The sequence below is a fragment of the Canis lupus genome, chromosome 5 (genome assembly GCF_048164855.1).
Source record: "Canis lupus baileyi chromosome 5, mCanLup2.hap1, whole genome shotgun sequence".
Classification (NCBI taxonomy): Eukaryota; Metazoa; Chordata; class Mammalia; order Carnivora; family Canidae; genus Canis; species Canis lupus.
In genome coordinates, this window is record NC_132842.1 from 76,871,602 (window position 1) to 76,898,124 (window position 26,523).

The 26,523-nt window shown below is 50.6% G+C and overlaps 1 protein-coding gene and 1 long non-coding RNA gene across 8 annotated transcripts in view; one reads left to right on the forward strand and one right to left on the reverse strand.

Annotated features, from left to right (window-relative positions):
* Positions 1 to 391: 391 nt before the first annotated feature.
* Positions 392 to 26,523, reverse strand: part of LOC140634224 (uncharacterized) — a 42,223-nt gene continuing 16,091 nt past the window's right edge. The window contains exons 3-4 of one of the 3 annotated variants that reach the window (XR_012031744.1): positions 16,665 to 16,764; positions 392 to 562 (exon numbers count right to left, since the gene is read on the reverse strand). This is a non-coding gene — a long non-coding RNA (uncharacterized lncRNA). Of the gene's footprint in view, positions 563 to 16,664; positions 16,765 to 17,564; positions 18,690 to 23,714; positions 24,871 to 26,523 lie in introns of those variants that run through there. The other 2 variants (XR_012031743.1, XR_012031742.1) reach the window with 2 other exon arrangements.
* HTR1D (5-hydroxytryptamine receptor 1D) overlaps positions 3,697 to 26,523 on the forward strand; it is a 29,403-nt gene continuing 6,576 nt past the window's right edge. The window contains exons 1-3 of one of the 5 annotated variants that reach the window (XM_072827871.1): positions 3,697 to 3,780; positions 4,493 to 4,585; positions 8,620 to 8,708. The gene's annotated coding sequence lies outside the window, so the exon portion shown is untranslated. Of the gene's footprint in view, positions 3,848 to 4,492; positions 4,586 to 8,052; positions 8,259 to 8,619; positions 8,709 to 11,229; positions 11,347 to 26,523 lie in introns of those variants that run through there. The other 4 variants (XM_072827872.1, XM_072827873.1, XM_072827875.1 and 1 more) reach the window with 4 other exon arrangements.

Sequence of the window (26,523 nt, forward strand, 5' to 3'; positions counted from 1 at the left end):
TCACTCTCAAATAAATTAATAAAATCTTAAACAAACCAGAAGCTGCTGTTATCATCGACAGTCCCATCAATTTCTGTATGGGAAAAAGCTGGACAAGTTGTCCTTTCTTTGCCAGAGAACTATTCTCATCATCAGCCTACTCCCTAATAGCCCCAGTCACACTCTCCCAGTGATGAGCAAGTGTCTGGAGATTTCTACTCCCCTGCAGCCATCCCATCAGGAAAAGCTCTGCAAGCAGCCTGGTACCATCATCATGCACCAAATACTAGGTGGCCAGGGAGGAAATGTCCTTAAGACCTAGTGTTATAAGGTCACCTGTCTGACTCAGTCAGTAGAACATGTGACTCTTGAACTTGGAGTTGTGAGTTCGAGCCCCACATTAAGGGTAGAGTTTATTAAAAGAAAAGAAAAGAAAAAAAAGACCTTGTGTTCTAACCAGGAAAGCTGCGTCCCAGGGGGTGAAGGGACTGCCTCCAAGGTGGTGCAGATTTCCTTCAGTGACACAGGTGAAGTCGCTGTTCTTTCTAGACATTGTTTCATCCTCTCTCTGCATCCTTCCTGCCTGAGAAAGAATGAGGGGGTCAGACTTTCAGGAAAGGGTGAGTGAATAATAATGAGAAAAGAAATGAGGGGGATCCCTGGGTGGCACAGCGGTTTGGCGCCTGCCTTTGGCCCAGGGCGCAATTCTGGAGACCCGGGATCGAATCCCACATCAGGCTCCCAGTGCATGGAACCTGCTTCTCCCTCTGCCTATGTCTCTGCCTCTCTCTCTCACTGTGTGCTTATCATAAATAAATAAAATAAAAAAAAATTAAAAAAAAAAAGAAATGAGAACCAACTCTCCAGCAATTACTCATGCCTGGCCTTATGTCATGAGCTGCACAGATCACCCCACTCCTCCTCACTTCAACCTATGAAGTAGGTATTACTGTCCTCATCTTACAGAAGGAGAAGTCCCAGAGAGGGCTATCTATCTCGTCCAAGGTCACATAGCCAGTAAGTGGCAGGTTCAAGCTTTGAATCCAGAGCCTTCTGATGCAGCAGGTATGCTCTTGCCATGATGACATCCTGGAGTCCCTTCTGCTTCTCATGTTTATTCAGTTGCGCAGGGTCTACACTGCCACAGTCAGGGCTCCCCACTCCTCCGGCCTCTCCCGGGAGCTGCACTGTGCCCTCCACCCCCATCCCCCTCCCACTGTCCAGAGTCCATACCGGCTTGTCCCCCGCTCCACCTGGAACCCTGATGCTAGAGCAGCCCTGGAGCTGAGCCAGTCTGCTGCCCACCCAAGGGCACTGCTTTCCCCCTTTCTCTGGATTACAGGGCTGCTCGGACCTGCTAATTGTGTTTGCATTGGGGTTGATTTGTATTTGTGCTCAGCATGTGTCGACACCCCCCACCATGAAAGCAGATGGGCACGTAGTGCTTTCGAAAGAATCATAATTAAGGCAATTTAGCATCTTCCTCAAAGGACACTCTTCCTCCACATGGAGGAAATGTCTTTGGAGCTGCTTTAGAATATCCGAGGTTGAATTATGTGGCATTCACAGCTGGTCCAACGGGGGGGGGGGGGAAGTATTTGGGGGGGTAGGGCGGGGTGCTGAGGGGTAAGAAAGGGAAAGCGCTCTTTTGCCCAGGGCCTGGGGCAGAGGACAGCAATCGCCAGGAATGGGGGAGGACCTGCTCTATGACTTTGAGAAGATCTCTTTCCCTTCCTGATCCTTTGGGTATCATAGGTATCATGTTAATTAATTAATTAAGTAAGTAAGTAAAAATAAAATAACTCTGCAGTGGTTTGAGAGGAGCCTTACAGATTCAGAATCCCTGGAGATGCTTGACAAGATTCACAGATGCTCCTGACTCAAGCCAGGCTGGAAAACCTTTTGTTTAGAAGTATTATTTGTTTTTATCGGAAAAATAATTTTTTTTGGGGGGGGGGAGAATTTTAGGACTGGAAGTTACCTTAGTAACCTCTCTTATAAAATGTGGGGCATGAAGTTTGCTGATGTAAAGAAGTAGCTTGCTCAAAAGCCTAATAGTTAATTTTTTCTTTTATTTACATACGTTTATGTAAGTATATTTTACGTAAATAAAAGCACATGGTTACAAATGCCAACAATACCTGTAAGAGAGTAAAAGATGAAAGTCTTTTGTGCTCACGCCATCCTCCTCCCTCCCTCGTCGACCACTGTGAACAGCTTGCTGTGATTCCTTCACAGCTACTTTTCTAGCATTTATGTGCATTTTTAGAGTTGTAAATGTACACAAATGTAGTTTGGGGTATAGGAATGGGATCGTACCACACAGGCTCTTCTATAACTTGCTTTTTTTCACGGCAGCTTTTCTCGCCCAGAGAGTTTATGATGTCAATACGCAGAAATCTACCAAGTTATTTTTAACTGCTTTAGAGAAGCTCATAATGTAGACATAATATCATTGATTTAACCACAAGGAATGCAAAGGCATTTGGGTCATCTGCATTTTTCCCACTGTGATAAACACACATCTGTGTGCATGTGGGAGAATATTTTTGTAAGATGATATTTAGCAATGGCATTGGGAAAAGGCATCCTCACTTAAGCTTTGGATAGCTGCTGTCAAGTTGTTCCAAAGAAGTTCCAAATAAGACTGTCCCAGGAAGCGCTTCTTCCAGGGGCCCCATTTCCCCACACCCTGGATATGATCAATCTGCTCCAATTTCTCCAGTCGGTGAAAATCAACTCTAATTTCCCAACATTGTCTTTCGAGAATGAAAGTTTATTTCTTTTCTTTTTAAGTTTATTTCTTTTTTTTAAGATTTATTTATTTATGGTAGACATAGAGAGAGAGAGAGGCAGAGACACAGGAGGAGGGAGAAGCAGGCTCCATGCTGGAAGCCCAATGCGGGACTCGATCCCGGGACTCCAGGATCACGCCCTGGGCCAAAGGCAGGCGCCAAACCGCTGAGCCACCCAGGGATCCCCTTAAGTTTATTTCTACATGGAATTTGGAGGTTATGTTTTGAAGGGAACACCTGATATTTTATTTGTACGTCATCTCTACACCCAGCGTGGAGCTCGAACTCACAACCCCAAGATCAAGAGTCACACGCTCCAGGGACTGAGCCAGCCGGTTGCCCCAAGGGAACACTTGGGATTTTAAAAGGATGCTTAGGAATCTCAGATGGGCCTGTCAATTAATTATCCATGCTAGAAAATTCCCTTGAATTTCAGAGACTGTCAAACTGCTTTATCTTTGGGGAGATGAAAGCTGCTCTTTCCACGGTACCTGAAGGTTGAATTGAAGCAGCATCTATGAATTATTACCATTATTTGGAAACCACATTTTAGAATTAAATCCTACCTTTCAACTTAGTTGGGTCCCAGTGGGCCCAGTAGCATGAGGGGCCAGTAATCGTGAGATTGGTGTATGTGTAGGTTTACAGCATCAGCCCTACTTCTCTTGGTTCTGTTCATATTGAGAAAGAACCCCGAATTACCAGACTCCTCTCTGCAACAAGAATTACACACACACACACACACACACACACAGGGGAAAGACCCTTGAGGACCAAGGGACTGGCAGGCTTTAGGGACACAGTGGGAAGAAAGACAGGGAGGCAATCCCTCATTTCCTACTTTTCATAACTCTTGCCTGTGAATTATGACCTCATCTGTCCCCTTCAGTCTGTAAGAGATGTTCGGAGTCCTACTCTGTAGCTGGAGAAACACTGTGGCCGAGTCCAGCGAGGTGGGCCCCACGTGCTGCCTCCTGTGGAAGCCTTGCTCTGTCATCTAGTAACTGTGAGACCCTGGGAAAGTGACTGCCATCTCTGTGCTGTCTCCTTGCCTGAAAAAATGGGAATAATAAGTAAAGAACTCAGGATTCCCTTGGGAGTCATGTATGGAAAGTGGTCCTAGCAGTGCCAGGGCTCTTAGCAGGTGGCTTTTTTCTTCCTCGGGAAGGGGCGTTCTCAGCCCTCTGAGCCTCCTGTTGTCCATCTATAAAATGGGGATGATAATTCCCTCCTCAAAGTTAAGGAATTATTTAAGCACTGCGCTGGGTGCCTTGTCATCACCCTGGCCTCCTCTGCTTCTCTGGCCTCAGCCCCTTCTCGTGTTGATTGAAATGTTCAGAGGAGTGCCGTCCTGGCGCTCTGTGAGCTCCGAGGAGGGCAGCAGGGTTGCCTGAGATGCTGTCTGTGTCTCTCCCTGAGTCTGGGACGGGTCCACTGAGAACCTAATGTGCCTCTGAGAAATAGTCCAAATTTTCCTCCCCTTATCCACCCCACAGCCCACTGCAGACCCTTCTCTTCATCCACCCTATACACCAGTGCTGGAGTTTTCTCCCCATACAAACCAAATATGGAGTAAACCGTCCAATCAACTACTGTCTGCTCAAATACTTGATTTTTGCTGAGCACTTGCTACGCACTCAGCACCATGCTAAAGATAGTCCTCCCTTCGTGTGCTCCTCACAACACAGGCAGATACTTTCACTGTGCCCATTTTACAGATGAGCGAGGAAGTAACCTGCCTAAGGTCACGGAGCTGCAAAGCGGACTGGTGGAATGTAGACACCCTGAAATCCTCACCACAGTCCTTGAGGGTAAGGAATAGCCTCGTTTTACATCATTTTATTCATTCAAGAAATCTCTACCGTGCGTCTAGCATGTGCCGGAATCTATCTAGGTCCTGGGGTAGAGTGGCAACCAGGATAGAGGACAGTGCAGGAGATGGATGGGAAATAACAGTGTCAGGTAAGTGTTGAGAAAACATCGAGTACAACAGGACAGGGGCTGAAGCATGACCAAAGTGGGGGGAGCGGGGGGAGCTGGGGGTAGGCTCCCTGGAGGAGGAGGCAGCCAGAGGAGAGCTGAGTGACCTGAGGGCGACAGGAAACAGCCAGAGAGATGATGGGTCCCAGCCCCAGGTGCCTGGCAAGAACTAAAAGCCAGGTGCACAGAACTTACACCCAGCTTCATGTTGCTGTGTTTTTCCCTGACTCCGTTTACCCCAGGAGGTTCCTAAGACTGCCCAGGGCCCGGATATTGGGTTAGAGGCTTCCTCCCGGCCATGGGGGGCAGAAACATCAAGACCTTTCTCCATGGCTTTGACTGGGGTTAAACCGAGATTCCAGAAATTCAATGCCTCTGCAGAGGGGGCACGTACCCCACTCACAAATCACAAACCCTTTCGGCTGAAATGATCGATCAGAGTTGACTAAGTGGAATATTGCGCTTTATTTTTTTAGTTTATTTCTTTTTAAAAGGTCATCTCTACACCCAGCATGGGGCTCGAGCTCATGACCCGGACATCAAGAGTCGCGTGCTCCCCCCGACTGAGCCAGCCAGGCGCACCCCCACACTGCCTTTTTTTTTTTTTTTTTTAAACAGAACTGATAAGTGGATTTTACGAAGATGACTAATCTGGCCCCAACCCCAGTCTAGGTCTGCCTGGCGGAGGAAAATGCATCCTCCCCTTCACAGATGACTAACTCTCCTGCGCCGCCCCTCCATGCCTCAGAGAGCGGGGTAGGAAGTTAGGCCAGACAATCTCCCCTCAGAAACCCCTTCCACCCATGAAAGATCCCAGGGAGCTGGTGGTGACCGAGGGGGTGAGGGGTGTTCACACTCAGTGAACGTTTAATGGGCGCCCAGGGGGCCAGCACAGTGCGAGGCATTTCCATGGCTTGATTCATTGCATCCTCACCACGATGCCGTCAGGCACTAACACCCCCATTCCACAGACAAGAAAAACTGTGGCTCAGAGAAGAGCCCCACCTGCCCAGGTTCACCACCCAGGGAGGGGCAGAGCTAGAATGTTCTCCTAGGCCCAACCCCAAGGCCACGCTCTCTTCTCCCCAACATTTTGAATGTCTCCCTTCTATTTTCCACGTCCCGTCTCTTTTATTCCTGCCCCCAACTCTGCAAGAAAGATATTCTCATTATAGGTGAACTGTGTGAATGAGTTGGTGGAGTTGTCCCTGTTTTCCAGATGAGGATTCTTTTTTTTTTAAGATTTTATTTATTTATTCATGAGAGATACAGAGAGAGAGGCAGAGACACAGGCAGAGGGAGAAGCAGGCTCCAGCAGGAAGCCCGATGCGGGACTTGATCCTGGGTCTCCAGGGTCACACTCTGGGCTGAAGGCGGGTGCTAAACCACTGAGCCACCCAAGTTGCCCCAGACGAGGATTCTGAGGCTCAGGGAGGTAAAGTGTCGGAATTTGAACTCAGGCCCACGGGCTTGCCACTAATCCCCAGCAGCACCAAGAATCTGGAACATCAAACTTTGCCTAATTCCTCGGCTGGTTTCAACATCTTTCCATTTGTACCGCAGAATCTAAAACTTCTCAGGTTCCCAGAGGGAAAGATTCTCGCCTTGGGGTCAGACTCAAATCCTCTGTGAGTTGAACTTCTGTGCTGCAGCTTAAAGCCTTCAGAGATCTGAGTCAAGGGAGGCGCCTCCCTCCCTTCCTGGTGGCCACCAGCCTCAGCCCTGCTGTCCCCTTGGATTTCTCTCCTCTGGGTGAAGCCATCGAGCTCTTAATTAAATTCTCTGGTTAGAAGTCAAGCCCGAGGAAAACAAACAGAGCAGCCTCTCCTGTGGGACCTGTCTTCTCCCTGCTGGAGATGGTATCACTGCCGCCCTCGGGACATCCATTCCTCACTGCTCCAGGGAATTTCCTGTTGGCTGCTTCCAGAGGAAATTGCCATGGGAGGTCCGGGGATGTTATCAGGAGTCTCGGTGCTGTGTTCCAGTTAAGAGTGAGGGGGGACAGGCGGGTGAGGGAGGCGGCAAAGACGGAGGAGGAGTGGTGGGAGGCACTGAGATACGGGCTCAGGGACATCTGGGCGCTTGTCCCCAAGGACAGGCACCTGATTACGTGTACCCCCCCTTCCTAGGCAGAGACTCCCATTCTTCCCTGACCACACTCTGATGGACACAAGGGACCATGGGGCACTGGAAAGAGCACTGAATTATGAGTCAGGAAGTAATCAGGGAGTGCAAGGTCTAGTCCAGATCTGTTACTAACTCACTGTGTGACTAGTTAATCACAATCAGACCAGGGGATCCCTGGGTGGTTCAACGGTTTGACCCCTGCCTTCGGCCCAGGGTGTGATCCTGGAGTCCTGGGATCGAGTCCCACATCGGGCTCCCTGCGTGGAGCCTGCTTCTCTGCCTCTCTCTGTGTGTGCCTCTCATGAATAAATAAATAAAATCTTAAAAAAAAAATCACAATCAGACCAAAATGTGTTGTGTAGTTGCTCCTTGGAGGTCTCAGCTGTAAATTGACAGGATCAATATACTTGAACTCCAAAGGCCCTTCCAGCTCTGACAATCCCTGCTGTAACCAACATTCACTACACTGCCAGGCACTGGGATATACTGGGAATAAAAAGAGGAGTAAGGCTTTGCCTCTGTCCTCAGGTTATAAACTCCTTGAGAGTATAAATCACATCTGGATTATCCTTGCTGTCCCAGCACCACTTACCATGGCGCTGTGCAAAGAGCCGGTGCTCAAAATATTTGTTCACTAAACACGTGATTCATGGTGAGAAGCATGGGTTTGCAGAGTCGGATAGAACTGAAGTCCCATCCTGTCACTACGCTTGCAAGAGAAAGTCACTTAACTTCTGTGTCTTTTCCTTCAGCTAGTGGCGATCCCGTCGTCCCTTCCTCACAGGGTTATGGAGAGAATAATGCACGTGAAGCACTTAGCATAGTTCTTGGCACATAAAAACTACTCACTAAATATTGGTTCCTCTCCTTGGTGGATCGTCCATCCTTCCCTTTGCTCTTGTCACTCTACCTGGCCAGGAGCCCGCTCTATTGTCCCCGGGCCAAAGCTGTGAACTAATTTCCACTGCTGGGAGCAGCAGCAGGCGAGGAAGGAAGAAAGCAGGGAGAAGGCTGGGCTCCCGGTTCCCTGAAAAGCCCTCGCCTGGATTCTGATTCCCATGCAGTCCCTGATCCTCCCCGGTGTAGATGTCCCCTCTGTCTAGACGCTGTCTCCTGAAGAAATTGCAAACCACGGACTGTCTGATGACAAAGCTTGCCCCAGACACTAGTCCTCTGACACACGATTCATTCAACCCTGTTCAGAAAAGGGCAAGCCTGGCTCCCACCTCTCAACCAGAGAACACTCTATGGGAGCTGGGTGGCTTCGTTCATTAATTTATCCATCCATCCATCCATCCATCCATCCATCCATCCATCCATCTTTGGTTGAACGCCTAGGGTGTTCCAGACCCAGTGCAAGGCACGGGGCATACTTAGGTGAGTAACTCCTTCCCTTCCCAAACTCATCATGTTGGGGGGAAATGGGCACAAAGTAACTCTGAAAGGTATGGCATCCCAACTATTATACAATTATAGTGATAGGGACCACCGGTGGAGGGTTTACCGTGTGCCGCGCACTACAGTATGTGCTGTATGTAGGTTCATGGTTGCAGGTCAGTCCTCATCATAACCCCATGACGTGAGTACTATTATTGTGATCATTTTACACATGGGCCAACTGAGGCTCATGGAATTAAGGTCACTGGTCCAGGGTTGCACGGCTACTGAGCTGTAAAATCAGGATTTAAACTCAGTCCAGTCACTGAGACAACACTTTTAACCCCCACTCTGCCATCAGACCTGCAAGGAGGCGACTGCCACTTTTGTCCAGGAGGAGCCCCGCGCAGAAGAGGGTCTCAGAGCTGGGCCTTGAGAGGATGAGTCATGGTAAGTCAAGGAGGTATGAAAGATTCTGGAAACGAGAAGGATTCTGACTCACGGAAATGGGGATCAGAACTTTGCAAACAGAAGGAAAAGCGAGAGCCAGGTCACAGAAGGCAGGACATACAGGGGGGAACGGCCGGGGAAGAGCTGGGAATGGCAGGATGGGGTGCAGGGGTTGGGACCTCTTTGGGAGGGGTGGCAGGCGCTGGAGACGTCCGGCAAGGAATCGGCGTGTTTCAGGAAGCCTGCTCCAGTGAAGCACGGAGGATGGGGGCAGCGACAGATGGGGACTGATGGGGACTGTGACAGAGTGGTGGATGACGCCCATCCGGGTAGCAGAGTTCAGGGTACAGAGACCGCCAACCTGCCACTGGCTGATCACGCCACTTCCTCACTCAGAGCCCTTCCTCGGCTCCCATGGCCCTCAGGATAAAGCTGGGGGGTGGGGGGTGGGGGTGGCCCTTCACTTGCCATTCAAGGCTCTTCACCAGCTGGCTCCTTCCTGACCTCCAGCCGCATCCTGACCCCTTCTCTCTACTCCAGCGAAATCCACCGACAAGTTCTTCCCTTAGCGTCTATGCCTTGGCCTATGCTGTTCTTTCTACTGGGGAAATTCTTTGCTCTCCTTCCCCCTTCTTTGCTCGGATGCCTGCTCGCACCCTTGCGGGCTCAGTGCGCGCAGTGCAGGGCGCCCTTCCCCCTCCAAGCTCCCTCCCCCACACCGTGCTGGGCTTAACTGCCTGTGGCTCCTTTCCCTCTCCTGGACTGTAAGCTTCCCGAAAGTGGAGAATGTGCTTACATAACACATCCTCTGGCCCAGGGTGAGGGCTGAGAGGCTGCAGTGACCCTCTCCAGTAGACCCAACTTTTTCTAAGACCAACTTTGCAAAGGCATTTACCATCGTGGGCCGCTTTTGTGGTTAAATGCCATCAGTTCGTTGGAGCATGGCGAGATGTCACACACGGTTTGCTGCTCTCTCTTCTCTGTTTCTCATCCCTTGTCAGGGCAGCTTTTGGGGCTGTCCAGGTCTTTTCATTGAGGATACCCACCAGGTGCATTTACTCCGTGTGGGTTTCCCAACAGTCGGACCACAGGCCGGGACCCTGCAGGCAGTGCAACTGCTTCTGTTGTGCTGTTGTGTAGACAGGTCCCCTTCCTCCTCTAGGACTATTTGACCCGGGGTGGCAGCAGTGGCAGCAGCACCTATTTTGGGAAATGCCTACATATGGCATTGTTCCATCTTCCTATTTCCTATTCGGGAAAAGAGCCCAGGACCTGAGTAGACTGAGGATGAGGAGGTGTGGCTGCCCATAGCTCCTATCTATCTGCCCGTGATTTACTGGCCTGGGATTTGCACAACGACAAAAAAAACTTTTGCATTATTAATGATCATTGATCACAGCCTTCCAAAAAAGAGAGAGAGATGGAGAGAGATGGAGGCCCCTGGCCAATGATCAAATGGTAAACCAGGAGGGTGAGGTGTGGAGAAGAGAGGGGAGGGCCAGGTGGGTAGGGAATTTGTGGACACAGAAGGACACAGAAGGACGCTAAAAAAGAAAGTCTGGAGGAGCTGCTGAGGGTTGGTGGGCCAGCTGTCAGACAGTCCTGTGGGCTGTAAAGAAACCAGGGAGAGTACCGCTGGCCTCTCCGTCACCCAGCTAAGGGGACTTCACCATGAAACTGCCGTCAGGGACACAGAGACACTTCGTTCATAAGGATAAAAGGGCCCATTCATCAAGAAGTGACAATCCTAATGATGCTGGATGGACCTAATAACAAGGCTTCAAAATACATAAAGCACAAGTGGACGAAAAGCCCCTAAGCACCTGGAAGGCCCGCTCCGCCTGAGCAGTGTGGAGCCTGCGCACAGGCCATGCCCAGCGCGGGGCCGCGCCGTGCACGGTTCTCGAAGTTGCTTCGTGCTCGGGTCTTCTCGCAGCCCCGGTTCTCTGGGACCAGCGGGCGTGGGGGTCCCTCCCTGGGATTGCGGGTTCCCCACACTCTGCCCTCTTCCCTGCCTCGGCTCAGATGCCGCTTTCCCAGCGGGCCGCCTCCTCTCTTCCCTTTCCGTGCTCTATTTTCTCCCACACCGTTTACTTCTACAAATATTTTATATGTTTTACTTATTGCATCCACGTAAGCTCCCTTGGGTCCACAACCCTTCTGTGCACCATGTCCCCAGGGCCTAGAACGCGCCTGATACACAGATCAACAGATATTTGTTAAACGAAGAAAAAAAAAATCCAACTAGGGATGAATACCCGAGAGCGGGATGGACGGACGGACGGACGGACGCAGGAGGCCGGGCTTCCGCCCCGGGTCTCGGGCTGGGCTGGGCGTGGCCCCCCCCCCACCCCCCGCCCTCGCTGCGGACCCAGCGCACCTGCTCTCCTGCAGGTGCGCGCGCGGGGAGCCCGGGGCTGGGCTCGGAGTCCCCCGCGCGGCCGGGACTGGGGGGGCCGAGTGGGGAGCGAGGCTCGCGGGGGAGGAGCTGCGGGAGGGCGGCGAGGAGGAGCGGCGGGCGCGGGAAGGCGAGCGCCGAGCGGGAGCCGCAGGGCGCGGGCCGGGCCGAGCCCCCGGGGCGGCGGAGACACGCGGCGCCGCGCGAGGAAGCAGGACCCCGGGGGCGGGCCCGGAGCAGGTAAGCTTTCGGAGCCCAGTGCGGCCGCGGCGACGGGCCCGAGGGCGCTGGGGCGGGGAGGGGGCGCCGCGCCTCGGGGCCTCGGTGACCCGGGGCGGCCCCCTCGGCGCCTTCGGACGGGAGGCGCGCGCGCCTGGGAAGGGGGCCCCGGAGGACCAGCCGAGCGCGGAGCTCGGAGCGGGAGCCCGGGCGGCGCCTGCAGACGGCGGCGGGGTCCCGGGCGCCCCCCTCCGGAGGGCGGGGGTCGCGCCCCGGGGCGACCTCCGGAGGGCGGGGGGCTGCGACGCCCCCGCGTGGCCCCGGGCGGCCGAGGGAAGCGGGGCGCTGCCCCCTGCCGGCCCGGTCGGGGCGCGCGCAGCGCGGGGCAGGCCCCATCCCGAGGGGGGCCGACAGAGCCGCCAGGGTGGAGCTCGGGTTTCCAGACCCGAAGCCTGCGGCCCGGATTGCTTTGTGACCTTGGGCAGGTCACCGCATCTCTTCGAACTTCGGTTGGCTCATCTATCAAGTGGAGGGGATACTTCTCCCACCCTACAAGATCCGTGGGAATAAATAAGATGCTGTAAGGATGCCTTTAAAAAAAAACAACTGTAAAGTTCTGTGCAAATCCCAGCTGATCAGGTAATGTCAGAACTGGAAGGGCGCTAGGAAATCTGCTTTGCCGCAGATGGGGAGAGTGGAGAAAAGATCCTGCCCAAAGTCGCATTGCTTGTAAGGGAATGTAAGACTAAAGCCCCCTGCCTCACCAGCTCTGGGCAAGTTCAAACATTGAGAGCAGGTGCTCTCCATCAGATGGGCTGCACGAGCAAAGCCGGCTTGGCTACTTACCAGCTCCTGACTGACCTCGGGAAAGCCCTAACCTCTCCAGCCGTGGTTTTCTCCTATGTGAAGTGGGTTAAGAATGCAGCCTTGCAGGCTTGCGGTACAAATCCAAGGTGGTCATTGCTCAGCACAGCACCTGGCCACAAGCAACAGCTGTCGTTAGTGGTAATCATCGTTCTGGTTAGTTGGAGTCACCTCTCAATCTCTTTCTTGAATTGGCGCCCAGTGTTTTCTAGTTGAGCACACGCCATGGGTCTGTGCGCATCTCTGGACTGCACAGCCACCGGCCAGGGTCTTAGCCTTCCTCACAGAGACATGGAGGGACCCTTTACCGACAGCAGCGAGCAGGGTCACTGGGGCAGCTGAGGCTTCTCCAGCCTTTGGTCCTGTCCAGTGAGTGGGGAGAAATGGGTGGTCTTTATCGTGGAGGCATCCTGGAAGCCAGGACCTAGAGGGTGGCCTAGAAGGGAGGGGCTGGCCAGCCGGACATGACTGGGAGGGCCTCTCCTCCCCATGGTGCCTAGTGCAGGCCCAGAAATACAAAGGTGCCTTCTCAGAGTTTGTCAGGTACATGACGGATCATGAGAGTGAGCGTACAGGGTCATCCCTTCTCTCCTAGGCCGCAGATGGATGACAGTTCTCGGCGAAGTGAGGGGGCTGTGAACAGAAATACATTCCCAGAGCTGGGAGTTCTGGGACCAGAGTGGTTCCTCTCATTGCAGCTGGCACAGGGTCTGCCAAGGTCACCAGTGTCCTCCAGCAAGCTGAATTCTGCGGACACGCTTCAGGCTTCAGTCTTTAACTTTCTCAGCAGCAGATGACACTGCTGACCACTCCTGTCCTCTGGACACTCTCTCTTCTGGCTCTTGCAATTTAACACTGTCATATTTTCCCTCCTTATATCTTGTTTTTTGCAGGTTTATCCTCCTTTCTTTTTTTTTTTTTTTAATTCAGAGTTGGGGGCGGGGGACAGAGGGAGAAGCAGGCTCCATGTAGGAAGCCCAATGTGGGACTCGATCCCAGGTCTCCAGGATCACACCCCGGGATGCAGGCGGCGCTAAACCGCTGTGCCACCAGGGCTGCCCTTTATCCTCCTTTCTGCAGCCATTCGCTGCTCTGCTGCCCCAGGCCCTCTGCTCTGCTCGTATTAGACACTCTCCCTGGGTGATCTCATCCACCCCGTTGGCTTTAGTTACCACCTCTGTGCATGTGACTCATAAAGGTTTGTCTCCAGCTCAGATCCCTCTCCAGCCTATAGATCCATCTAGGTATTGTCAGCCCTGCATTGTTCCAGACACTGGGGATATAACGATGAGCTAGACGGAAGGTGTGTTTTGGGACCGGGTAGGGAGAGACAAGCAGTAGATGAGCGGAAAACATCAGATAGGGTTAAGTGCTAAAATGAGCATAAAGCAGGGTGATAGGATAGAGAATGAGAGCTTGCTTTATTATATAGGCTGGTCAAAGCTCTGCCAAGGAGGTGATAGTTAAGCGTGGGGTGGGCAGCTGGTAGGAGTCAGAAAGGTGGCTTGGGGGGCAGACGGTGTAGGGCTTTGTAGGCTATGGTGAGGACTTCAGATTGTGTTCTGATATGGGAGCCACTGGAGAGTTTCAAACTGGAGAGAGCAAATGCTGTTATTTCTCCAGGGCTCATCGGAGCCTTAGAAAGGAGTTCGTCTGTACTGGTTGCAAGCCTGCTGTGCCATGGTCACTGAGTGCGGAGGAAACAGCTCTTCAAAGAGCTTCCAGGCACAGACAGTGAGAGGCACAGATGAGCCTGGAGTCAGGAGAGAGTTTAAAGGAGGGAGGTTCTGCATCTGGTTGGCCGGAAAGGACTTCCTGGAGGAAGTGGCTTTTGGGAAGGGCCTCAGAGAACAGAGAGTGTGAAGGGGAAAGATGCCTCTTCCAGGCAGAGGGCAGTCAGCCTGAACCAAGTTGGAAATGCCCCAAATGTGTGTAGGGAAGTCAGAGGAGAGGAGACAGGACCTGTAGGGAACAAGAAGAGGGCAGTCTAGGGAGGAAGTCTGGGCTGTTCAGAGCAAGACCCTGGGTCTGGCCATGTATGTGCTGTGTGACCTTGAGCAGATTGCATTCCCATTCTGAGCCTCAGCTGCTCTTGCATAAAAAGAGAAGTTAGTGGTTAAATGCTGGGAAAGAGAGGGGAGAGGGAGGATGCCAAGTGCTGGGGAAGGGGTGACTGGGAACAGGATCATGCCTGCCAAGAAGAAAACAGGGAGGGCTGGTGTGGATGAGGAAGATGGTGGTCGCATTGAGTTTGGGACCTCCCCAACTGCCATGAGTGCAGGAAGGAGTGGACAGATTTCAGCAAAGAGGGGACAGTTGAATTGGATCCTGGGAGTGAAGTTGCAGTTGGATGGGTGGATGGGGTGGATGAGGGGTACCCCACACAGAGGGTGCTGGGCTTTATGACATGTGTATACTACTCCCTCCTCTTCCAAAAATCCAGCCCACCGGGGAGACAGGCAATCAGTAAGTGAGCCGAGTGGGTGGGGAGGAGGGAGTGATCAGTTCCATCTCGGGGGTCCAGAGAAACCTCCAGAGAAGGTGGAGGAGGTGAGAGGAAGGGTGTTTCAGATAGAGGGACTGGCCTGTGCGCGGGCTCCGAGCAGTGAGAGAACTACAGTGTTCTTGCAGGAGGAGCCTCAGCCACGCTGGCGGTGGGGTCTTGTGCTGAGTGCGGGACGAGGAGGGGAAAGGGCTGGACCAGGCATTCTCTGGAGGGTGTAAGCAACAGGAAGAGAAGAAAGAGGAGTCGGGGCGCAGGGAAGGAAAAGTTCTCCAAGGAGTCTTCAGTCTGTGGAATCGGTGTCATCGGCCCCAACTCCTCTGCACTGGCTGATGGCATTCGTCCTCCAGCATTCTGCTTCAGGGCCACTTTCAGAAGGGGCCTCAGGGTCGCAGCAGATTATCTGTCTCTCCTACCTTCCCACTGCCCCCTTCATGCTCCGATGTCATCCTCCTCATTGTGTGGGCCCAGGTGCCAGGAGGGCTTCCCCTGGGGGCGCCGGAAGTCTTCCCAGGGGCAGGGTCTATACGTGTGTCGCTTACACCAACACGTGGTAAGGCTTTACGTGAGCCGCTATCGAATAGATGAAGAAACGGGCTCAGAGAGGTTGAGAAACTTGCCCCAAGTCACCGAGCCGGTAAGTGGCAGAGCTGGGAAGCAAATTCAGCCTACCTGACTCGAAAGCTTATGCTTGTCACACAGCTGGATTGTGCCTCCCAGCACGGCGAGCAGATGGCAAACAGCAGGTTTAGCTCCTGTAAGCACTGAAAAACCCAGTGTTTCGTTTTTAGGAAATGAATTCCTGTTGTTCCTACCTTGTTTATCCAGCCTGGAGAAGGCGCCTCTTGCTTGCCCTGAAAGTGGTTTCATTCCATCAGCTCAAGTGCCTTCTGGGGACCCAGATGTGCAGCACGGGGGTGGGGGTGGGGATGGGGGGGTGGAGGTTGTGAGGGCAGCAGGGTGAGCTCCAGGACCTGGGGATGCAGCCCTAAAGGCTTCTGGCAGAGTGAGGTCTGCCCCGCCAGCCTGCTCTGACAATTACTCCCCTGGTAGGGCAACTGAGGCTGAGGTGACAGGGACGTTTGATGCCAAAACATTTGGTGTGGAACAGGCACGAGAGCCCCTGGTACTTCCGTCCCTAGTCTCAAGTTCCTGCTGCAAACGAGAGGCAGCAGGGGGAGCATCGATGGGAGTCTGAAGACTTGGTCTCTGCCTGTAACTCACTGTGTGCCCTTGGGCAAATGTCTTGTCCTCTCTGGGCCTCTCTCCCCATCATCACCATCTGAGTTGGACTAAAGGATTCCTGAGTCTTTCCCGCTCTGACACTCAGGGCCTTCCTTTTTTTTTTTTTTTTTTTTTTTTAAGATTTTATTTATTTATTCATGAGAGACACAGGGAGAGAGGCAGAGACACAGGCAGAGGGAGAAGCAGGCTTCATGCAGGGAGCCCGATGTGGGATTCAATCCTGGGACTCCAGGATCATGCCCTGAGCTGAAGGCAGACGCCCAACCACTGAGCCACCCAGGTGTCCCACACTCAGGTCCTTCTTAAGTCCTAGAGCTGACATTACTACTGTCCCTTGCACAGCTCATTGTGGTGCATGGAGCAGCCACATCATCTGGGAAGAATGCTGAATCTCAGGTCCCCTTCCGGTCCCACGGAATGAGAACCTGCACGTTCATAAGATCTGTAGGTAGCCCGTGTGCTCATCCCAGTGTGAGGTGTGCTACGGTGAGCGGCTGCCCCTGCCCTCCCTCTGGGCTGTGTGGAGAAGGCAGGTGGAGGATTGCATGCTGTGTCGGCTGGAGGGAGAGCTCCTGCATGCTCCCAGGGTGGAGGGCTGGAGGGGGGCAGAGGCCCCTTCAGGTGGGAGTGATGGAGCCTGGCACAGAACAGGTCCCCAGCAAAGAATTTGTGAGTGTGTGCAGGCTCGTGTGGGGTATTTGTGCAGTGAGGAAAGGAACTGACTCACCTTTCCTGAGCGGTGTGGCAGGGGAGGCGAGCAAGCAGGCTCCTCTCCTAGGTCTGCAGGGCCTTAGACAAGCCGCGTCTCTGAGCTGCAGTTCTCTGCCCTGGGAAATGGGAATAATGCCAGTAGAATTGACTTCAGAGGGTGGGATCAGCCTTAAAATGAGTTGATAAAGGAGAAATGTTTAAAACAGTGCCTGGCACACATAGTAAGTTCATAATAGCACCTGCTGTTGCTTTGCTACGACTGCCTGTGCATATAGCGCCCTGTACTGTGTCCCAAGCCTGCCCCTGGATGGCCGGAGTTCCCCGAGGACAGAGTCCCCAAAGTGACCCGTAGGGGGCGATCTCACCCCTGTTGAGAACCACTGGTTCTAGAGCATCGTCATCCAATAGAAATAGAAAGCAAGCCACAAAGGTTATTTCAGATTTAGAAAATTTAGAGGTAGCTATGTAAAAAAAAAAAAAAAAAAGTAAATTTCACTTATATTTTATTTACTCAAGATACCCAAAATATTATCAAGTAACTGATATAAAAATTATTAGATATTATACATTCTTTTTTAAACTCTTTGAAACTCGGTGTGTTTTACACTCCAGCACATCTCTGTGGCCACATTTGAAGCCCTCAATGTCCATATGTGGCCATGGAGTGGCTATGCTAGGGTTTCTCAGCACTGGCTCTCAATCCCAACTGTATCACGTATTACCCGTGTGGCCTTGGGCTAGTCATTTCACCTCTCTGGATCTCAGTTTTATCATCTGTAAAATGGGAATACTAACTCTGCCCCCAGGCAGTGGTATTAGAAGTACATGGTGAGAGGTTTTTTTTAAATTTTTAAAAAAGATTTTATTTATTTATTCATGAGAGACACACAGAGGCAGAGACATAGGCAAAGGGGGAATAGGCGCCCTGCAGGAAGCCTGATGTGGGACTCGATCCCAGGACCCTGGGATCACGAACTGAGCCAAAGGTAGACGCCGTGGTGCCCCACATGGGGAGAGTTTAAAACCCCTCTGCCCTCTTTCCCACAAGCATGGGAGAAAATCCAGGGAGTTGTCAACCACAATGGCAAGAGCCTTTATGCAACACGTTTATTTGGTCATTCAAGGTGGTCCCTTCCCTACTGAAGGCTGATAATAACTTAGTGCAAAGCTGTAAGAAGGAAGGGCTTGCATTCTCAGACTTCCCTAGCTGTTGCAAAGGTCTGGAAAACAGGCTCCACCTGTCTTGGATTTTTGTTTAAAGATAATCAGATTGTCAGTGATAAAGATGACCAGGGATCAGCCAGGCCAGGGGTTCTCATTCCCCTGGAAGCATGTAGGGAGCTTTGAAAATTTACGGTGCCTGAGCTCTACCCCTTGGGGGCTAAGGTCTGGACATTTGTATTTTTTAAACAATATTTGTTTTAAAGCTCCCCCAGGAGATTCTCACAGCCAGAAAATCTCTGATCTGGTCCAAACTTTGCAGTTTAAGGATGGAGAAACCGAGGCCCAGAGCAGGAACTGACTTATCTGAGGCCACGGAGAGTTCATGGCAGAACCAAGCAAAAGATCAAGGCTCCCGCTTCTCAGGCCAGGCTTTGTTCTCAGAGCCCATCCTCAGCAGTTCGGGGAGACTTTCATAACCAGGTGCTGATCTCTTGCTCTGGGCCAAGTGTCAGGGCTCTCGGGGTTAAATAAGACGTGGTCCCTGCACTCAAGGTCCAGTGATAGAGACAGTCCAGCGTGGTAAGAGCTGTGGTGGTAGGCATCCAGAAGCAGGGTATCTAATCAAAGTGGAGCTGGGGGAAGGTTAGGGAAGGCTTCCTGGGGACGTGCCAGAGCTTAGTGCTGAAGTGTGACTTGGATTAGGCAACCAACCGGAGGGCCGAGCGGGGGATTCTTTCCAGGCAGAGGACACAAACAGGGACAGAGGTTCAGAGCAGAAAGCAGCATTGGAGCTCATGGCAGCAGGGTGCTGGCAGGGAAACTGGCAGATCTGTTGCTGGAGTGCCAAGGTCGCAGCCAGTGGGGTCAGGAGACGATGCTGGAAATGTAAATAAAGACCAGTTCACGAGGCTCCCTTAGACCAAGCTGGGACTGGATCCCAGGTGCCGTGGGAGCCACTGGAGGATTGTAAGGGAGTGACATAGCTTTGGCCGGGGCAGTTGGCTGGAGTGAGGGCTCTGCTCCCTGTGTCTTTGCCCCCCTAGAGACCAGCGGGCTCGCCCATGCATGTGGCAGTGGCAGTGGCAGAGCGCAAGCAACCCGCACAGGCCCTTGAGGACTAAATCTGGACCTGGCTCCCTGTCGCTTCTGTCTCGTGCTGTTGACCATAGCTAGTTCATGCTGAGCCCAGACTCAGAGGACAAGGAAATACACCCTTCCTTTTGACAGGGGTAAGTGGAGGCAGCACGGGGTAGTCCAAGCACCTGAGCTGAGCACGGGTGCTGAACCTGCGGTGTGGTCTCAGACGAGACACCCACCTCTCTGGGTATCGACCATCTCAGCCGATTGGATCGGACCGCGTCGTTTAACGTGTTCCTTCTAAATCAGGTTTGCCAGGGAGGGACTGTTAATTATAACTAACTGTAGCCGATGGATTGTTGACTCTGCGGCTGGGCTTTCTGTTCAGCTCACTTAAACGTGACAGCAGCTTGAGGTCGGTGCTGTTACTGTCCACATTTTCTTTCTTTTTTTTCCCCAAAATTTTATTTTTAAGTAATTTCTACATTCACTGCGGGGCTCAAGCTCACACCCCAAGACCAAGAGTCGCATGCTCCCCTGACTCAACCACCCAGGCACCCCAGATTTTATTTTTAAGCAATCTCTACCCACACCCAATGCGGGCCTCGAACTCACAACCCCAAGATGAAGAGTCGCACACTCCACCGACTGAGCCAGCCGGGCGCGACCCTCCTCCCCATTTCCCACATGAGGAAACAGCTCAGAGGTCAAGTGACAAGCCCAGGGTTTCCCTTTGACCAATAGAACTGGTGATAAAGGTTCTTAGGCCCCGAGGCACTTAACCACTCCTCCTTTGGGTAGACTGTTCACAAGAACAAAAGTGCCCCAAACACAAGCATACAGCCTGATGAACTTTCACAAGGCGAACACGCCCAGCTCAAGAAATAGAACATGACCTTCACCCAGAAGCTGCTGTCAAGCTCCCTTCCAGTCACTGTACCCCCCCTCCCCTCAAGGGCAACACCCTAGTATGACTTCCATCAGTATAGGTCAGTATTGACTGTTCTTGAACTTTATGACATTTGAGTCACACATGGTGTGTCATATGACTGCCTCTTCCATGTGGTCATGTGTAGCAGGGAGCTGGTGTTCCTTCTCACTGATGTATAATATTCTACTTACGAACATGCCACAATTCATTTACACATTCTACTGTGATGTCTGGATAGTTTTCAGTTTGTGGTGGTTAAACAATGCCTGTATGAACAATTCTTGCACAAGTGTTTTGGTGGACATACATGCAGGTGTTTGTTGGTTATAGAGCTGGGAGTAGGAGGTTTTGGTCAGAGGTCTATTTTTTATTTTCTGTATTTCCCAGATTTTTTTTTTTTTTTTTGGTATTCTCTCTTTTATTTTTTAAGATCTTATTTATTCATGAGAGACACACAGAGAGAGGCAGAGACACAGGCAGAGGGAGAAGCAGGCCCCCTGCCGGGAGCCCGACATGGGACTCGATCCCTGGACTCTAGGGTGAGCCCTGGACTGAAGGCAGATGCTCAACCACTGAGCCACCCAGGGATCCCCTCTCAGATTTTATAATTAGAGAAACAGGTGAAAGATGGATTCGCTTAAGATATTAATTATAGGTCAAGCCTTGCACTCAGATACACACACACACACACACGTTAACACTTTTCTAGTTTTTTCCACATATATTATTTCATGTTCATGACACCCCCAAAAGATAAACTTGATACCCTGATTCTACAGAGGAGGAAACTGAGGCTGAGGGAGGTCCCCTGCCTTAGAGAAGAGATGGATAACAGCTGTGGATGTACTTTGTAAAATATAAAGCACTCTTTAGATTTGTAGAGAATGATTTCCCCATCCAGGGCTCACTCAGCCATACCAAACAGCTTCTAGAGAAAGAACAGACAGGAATTTCTCTGTTATTTGTTTGTTTGTTTTTGTTTTGTTTGTTTGTTTGTTTTAATCCTACTGCAACAAATCTTTATCACAGAGCCTTGGGTTTTTTTGGTTTTTTGTTTTGTTTTGTTTTTCTTCTCAAAGGATGAGACTGGCTTCTGAGGATACATTAAACCCATATATCCTCTTGGTTTCTGGCAATGTTTTATGACTCTGTTAAAAAAGATCCTTCAGGAAGAGGAGGTGACTGACCTTTCTGTAAACCAAATGAGCCCTGTGTAGGAAGCACTTGTTAAGAGGGCTGCAAAGAGCCCCTACTGTGGACCAGCCACTGTCCAGGGATGGATCCTTCCCACTGAATACACAGAGCAGTTCTGGGAGAAAGGTGCTATTACCCCAATTTACAAATGAAGAAGAAAAACCCAGGAGGTGAAATGATTGGCCTCCACCCCACAGTGGGGATTGTTTGGGGGAAAGGAACTGGAAATCCTGTCTTATTACCACTCTTCAGGACCTGTTAGACTGTTTCTCAGTCCATTTGAACTGGCTCCACTAGGAAAAAATGAGGAGCTGGTATAAATTCGGTTTCCTGGGTACAGAGGTTGCTCATGGACATCCCAAAATAGGAAGGAGTGCCATGTGGTCTAGAAGGTTCCTTACTCCTCTCTTGAGGTAGGTGGCTCCCCTGTCTCTCTGCTCTTTTCTCTGTCTTCTCCCTTCTCCTGCCTCTCTCTGCAGACCTGTTTTCTTATTTACCAATTGGCTTTTCAGCTGCCCCCAAACTTGCCCTGGCTTTGGTCATGGCCATGGCTAGACTTCAGCCTCAGAATCCTTGGCTCGCAGGTTGCTCCTCCTCCATCGTCAATCTACCCAGCTGCTCACAGTCACCTTGCTAAATTCCCAGGAGAGAATCTGGTTGGCTCCTTTGGGGTCATGCGTCCACCTGGTCCAATTAGCTATGCTCAGAATTGAGATCGAGAATCTGCTTTTTCCCCTCCATCTTGCTGCAGAGATGCTAAAGCTGGGGGTGTATGGTGTGGCTCGGGTCTATGTGGTCTAGACTCTAGGGGAGACACTACTAGGCTGAGGGGAGTCCTTGCTCCTGCCTCGATGGCTCCTTGGAGTATGGTGGGCAAGGGAGAAGCTCCCTGGTATGGCTGGTAGTTCTTACAGTGGCAGACATCACTCGCTAAAATGGACAGTGGGGCAGCCCCGGTGGCGCAGCGGTTTAGCGCCGCCTGCAGCCTGGGGTGTGATCCTGGAGACCCGGGATCGAGTCCCGCATCGGGCTTCCTGCATGGAGCCTGCTTCTCCCTCTCCCTGTGTCTCTGCCTCTCTCTTGCTCTCTCTGAATGAATAAATAAATAAATCTTTAAAAAAATAAAGTAAAATAAAATAAAATGGACAGTGATGGCTTGTTGGACAGCGGACAGAAGAGACTTTGTTGCCTACAGACTTGAATTTGATTGGACACATCATAGAGAAACCAGAAAAGTCATCATTTACTATGTCAGGTATTTAGATCCATATTCTTACCAGTTCTCCCCAAGCTCCTGTAGGGGATGGATTATCATGTCCATCACTGAGGCTGTGTAGGTCCAGAGAGCTTAAATGACTTGCCCAGTGGCCACAGCAAGAAAGTAGAGCAACAGGAATTGGAACTTGATCCTCCCTGACTTAAAATGTATGTTTTTGGGGGTGCCTGGGGGGCTCATTCGGTTAAGTGTTTGGCTCTTGATTTTGGCTCAGGCCATGATCTCAGGGTCCTGGCATTGGGCTCCATGCTCAGCAGGGAGTCTGCTTGAATATTCTATCTCCCTCTCCCTCTCCCTCTGCCCCTCCCCTTGCTCATACTTGCTGTCTTTATCTCCCTCTCTCTCTCTCAAATAAATAAATCCTGTTTAAAATTTTTTATTTATTTTTAAAGATTTTATTTATTTATTCATGAGAGACACACAGAGAAAGGCAGAGACACAGGCAGAGGGAGAAGCAGGGAGCCCGATGTGGGACTCGATCCCAGGACCCCAGGATCATGTCCTGGGCGGAAGGCAGGCGCCAAACCGCTGGGCCACCCAGGCGTCCCAAATCTTTTTTTTTTTTAATTGTATGCTTTTAGCCACGGCCTGCCATCTCTATATCCTCATTACATTTGTCCAGGTCTCTACAATTAGTGCACATCACATACATGATCTTATTGGAAGCACTAAACATCCTTTGGGGGCAGCAAATTATATTCCTTTTTTTTTTTTTTTTATATTCCCATTTTATCAGAGAAGAAACTGAGGGTCAAAGAGAAGTCATGACTTGTCCTCAGTTATCTGCTGGTCCTTGACAGAGCTGGGACCAGAACCCAGGTCTTCTGGATTCAAATATATCAACAGGTATTGCTATATCCAAATGTATCAGTGTTATTGCTGGTAGTATGGTTCTTTTTTTTTTTAAGATTTTATTTATTTAATCATGAGAGACAGAGAGAGAGAGGCAGAGACACAGGGAGAGGGAGAAGCAGGCTCCATGCAGGGAGCCCTATGTGGGACTTGATCTGGGGTCTCCAGGATCACACCCTGGGCTGCAGGCGGCGCTAAACCGCTGCACCACCGGGGCTACCCTCTTTTTTTTTTTTTTTTTTAATGTACAAAATTGATTGTTTAAGCAAAAATAATTGCAAATATACCATACCCTACAAAATAGTGTATATGTAATATACGCACAGTTCAAAGAATGATAAACATCCATGTACCTCCCACCACCTTAAAAAATACATCATCACTGATACGGTTAAAACCCCTCCACAATCTAATTCCTGTGTTCTTTCCCCTCCGGAGGTGACTACAATCCTGGATTTTATACTTAATGTTTCCTTGCTTTTCCTTATGGGTTTGCCAATATGTATTTATATCTCTAAACATTTTATTAAAAAAAATTTTTTTAATAAATATTTTATTTCTTCCTACGTGTTTCTGACTCTGATAGTAAGTGTTGTTTGTGAGAAGTACCCACTTTGATGCAAGCAGCTTTGGCTTACTCAGGTTTGCTTCAACTGTGTTGTGTTTGGACATTTGGGTGGTTTCTAGTTGTTTGTTTCTGACAATGCCACCGTGACCGTGCTCGTTCCTCTCTGCTGATGAACACAGAGTAGAGTTTCCCTGTGATGTATACCGGGGAGCAAAATTACTGGGCTATGAGGTAATCATTGCATCTTTAGCTTTAAGAGATAACATCAGATTGTTTGCTAAGGAGATTCCTCCGATTTACGCTCTGCTAGTGGTAGGCGACAATTCCTGCTGGTCCACACCCTACTGGATGACGTGACAATGGTCAGATTTAAGATGTTTTACTGTCTGCTGGGTGAATATGGTATCTCACTGTTGTGTTCATTTCTATTTTTGTTTTATTGTTTGAAGGGTGATAGGGGAGGGAGTTGCTTATAGAGCTACGGTCTTTGTCTCCAAAGGTAGCTGGATTATGGGAAATCCCCCCAACTTCGTTGAGGGTGGGGAAGGACAGCAGGCAGGAGAGGAGGGGGATGGCTTCAGAATCATGTGGCTTCCCTCAAAATTCCAGCCCCGCATTCCTGACCAAAGCAAGCCACCCTGTCCTTCCCAAGATGTCACCCACCAACCTCCCAGGCCTTTCCGAGCCCACGCCTTTCACTGAGTGAGGTCATTGGAATGCCTGGAACCCAAGGGGGCAGCCGTATGGGTCTATGAGGCAAGCATAAGCCCTGCATGAGAAATGACTGCACCTAGTCTGTCTAGAAGGAAGAAAGCTCCACACAGTCCAACCCAACTTCACATTTCCAGTGTGAACTCAAGTGAGAGGAGAACTTCAGCCAGAGGCTTTTGAGGTGGAGTGAGAGGGTCGGAGAGGGCCTCATTTTCACCGATCACTGTGAGGCCCCAAACCAGTTTCACTCCTAGAAGCACATGTGCCTTGAGGCTCTTCTCCCTGTTCAGTGCAGTGTGGAGAACAGAGATTTCAGAAGTGGCTCTGGACCCAGTTTTTCCACTTCCAGCTGGGTGACTTTGGGCAGGTGATATCCCCTCTCTGCTCATATGTAAGGTGGGGGCCAGATTGCCCACATCACAGTGGGTGACTTGGCCCCAGGACTAGCCCTGTGAACACAGAAAGAGCTCTGTGAAATACATAATAATAATATCCTTTAAACTTTGGGAATGTCTTTTTGTGCAGATTAAGATTGGTTTTCTTGGGGCACCTGGGTGGCTCAGTGGGTTAGGCGTCTGACTTTCGATCTCAGCTCAGATCTCAATTTCAGGGTTGTGAGCTCAAGCCCCACACTGGGCTCCATGCTGGAGTAGAGCCTACATTAAAAAAACAAAACAGGGCAGCCCTGGTGACTCAGTGGTTTAGTGCCGCCTTCAGTCCAGGACGTGATTCTGGAGACCTGGGATCAAGTCCCATGTCAGGCCCCCTGCATGGAGCCTGCTTCTCCCTCTGCCTATGTCTCTGCCTCTCTCTCTCTCTGTGTCTCTCATGGATAAATAAATAAAAATATTTTAAAAAAACAAACAGATTGTTTTTCTTAAACTGAGACTGCCTCCTCCTCTAGGAAGATTTTTCTTTATTTATTTAAATTTTTTGAAGATTTTTTTTTATTATTATTATTCATGAGAGACACAGAGAGAAGCAGGCTCCATGCAGGGAGCCCAATGTAAGACTTGATCCCAGGACCCTGGGATCACAATCTGAGCCAAAGGCAGACGCTCAAGAGCCATCCAGATGCCCTAGAAGATGTTTTTTGAAGATGAAGTCCCCACGGTTTGAGGAGTAGAAGAGAAACTATTGCATTGCAGTAGTTTAAGTTCTTAGTGATTTAAAAATCAGTCAATCAACAAACACAGACTGAACTTTTCTGACAAATCTGAGTCAAGTGTCAAGCTGTAGGGACAGGGAGTCAGATGGTAATGAGTCTTGACATCACTCAGTGTTTACTGGGTTTCAAAGGCTGGCCTTGCCAGGAGCAATGGAAGCTCCACCGCAGCCCTGGGAGACAGGTAGGGGGCCACTGTTTTAATGACAAAATCTGAGACTCAGAAAGGGGTAAGGGACTTGCCCAAGGTCATACAGGAGGTCATACAGGAGGGTGGGGAGAGAATAGGGATTGGAACCCAGATTGTTCATCCAAGCCTCCCCTGTACCCACCTGCCTCCCACCTCTGGTGCCAGCCACCTCTTGAGCCTTCTCTGCTACCCAACCCTGGCTCTCTGGACCTTTGCTCTTGCCTTTCCAGCCATCAGAAGTGCCATCAGGAGTCCCTCCTTGACTATAGACCTCCTTGACCTTGACTATTGAAACCCCTCTTTTTTTTTTTTTAAAGATTTATTTATTCATTCATGAGAGACAGAGAGAGGGAGGCAAAGACATAGGCAAAGGGAGAAGCAGGCTGCATGCAGGGAGCCCGATGTGGGACTTGATCCTGGATCCTGGGATCATGCCCTGAGCCGAAGGCAGATGCTCAACTGCTGAGCCATCCAAGCATCCCTGAAACCATTCTTCTTAATGTAGCCACCCATTGAGGCAAAATGCGGCCCTTACGAATGATGTTATGGGAATGACTGTGATGGGACAAAGTTCCAAATATATTGAGTTGGAAAACGTACAAACTATGAAACAAATTCATACATAATCACATTTTAAAAGTGTGTATATATAAATCTGCCTGGCCAGTTCCGTCCCAGGGTCCTTGAAGCTACGTCTATTTTCCCTGTCAGGCTTTGAATGCTCTCATGGTGGAACCTGGAAGAAAT